The following is a 1158-nucleotide window of genomic DNA, read 5'->3' as shown; positions in this document are numbered from 1 at the left end:
TTACACAGTCTCTGGCAACAACATCAAAAATTTAATACGTATCAACCTCAGGTGCTCGGTTGTCATCAAGTAGTAAAATTATCATCCTGTAAAATTATGGAGTTGGGTACCAATTTATGTGCAACAAAGACTATTTAGACGAATCAAAATAGAGAGAATTATCATGAAAATAAACAAAATAAGAAAGTAAAATGAGAAATTATGAAAAATAATCATTTTAGTGGCAATTCTAGGATTTTAGTTTCACCTCAATGATTATTTGTGATTCTCTATTTTACCTCAATGTTAGATATACTTGAAAGTGATCTATCCTAAGGTAATTGATATTTACTCTCAAATAACGCCAATGTATCTACTCAAATGCATCCCCTACTTTCGTGGTAGTCGAATCGGGATAAACCATTTACGCTCTGTGATAATCAATGATATCTTCAATAGAGTTCGAGCTACTTTTGTGAATAAATCCTCAACTCCAAAATTTATAGATCGGAGATTAGAGTTCACCTCTTGGTCCTTCCCTTTTTCTCTATGATCTATGATAATACACGCTATTATCGTTAACATGTTAAGCATACTAAAACTTAATCAAGAATCAAACACATCATGTAATAAAAGAGAAGAATAGCAAAATATAAGTGTCAACTCAACATTGGATTATTTTCTAATCCTAAAATTAGAAAACTACTCCATGACGATGGAGATATAAGTCAAAGACATAGAAGAAAATATTCTACAACTCAAAGTAAAGAGAGAAGTGCAAAGGGAACTAAGTCATAGATGTCGATGTTGTCTTTGGAAGATCTCCTCGTGCTCTTTGGTGAATAGAACCTTGCGGCTCTTGGAAGGCGACTTTCTCCTTGGGGTTCTTGTCACGGGAAACCCTCCATGCCCAAATCGATGCCCCTGGTTTTTTTATAACCTCTAAAATTTCTAAAATATAATGAACTTTTCTAAATTTTTTAGAGTGCCACCATCATATTTTGACAAACCATGACCATGGTAGGTTCCACGGTCTGACCCGAGTTCATGTCAGAATTCCTCGTCAAGGCCACAAGATAGAACACGATCGTGGCAAGAACCATGGTCTGACCATGTTCTTTGCTAGATATCCCAGTTGCTACTCCGATGCTGGTTCTACCTCCAAGGGTGATGCACGGT

The sequence above is a fragment of the Curcuma longa genome, chromosome 19 (assembly GCF_044706935.1).
Source record: "Curcuma longa cultivar G26 ecotype Majalengka, Jawa Barat chromosome 19, ITB_CL_G26_1.1, whole genome shotgun sequence".
NCBI classification, from domain to species: domain Eukaryota; kingdom Viridiplantae; phylum Streptophyta; class Magnoliopsida; order Zingiberales; family Zingiberaceae; genus Curcuma; species Curcuma longa.
This window is presented reverse-complemented; position numbering follows the sequence as displayed.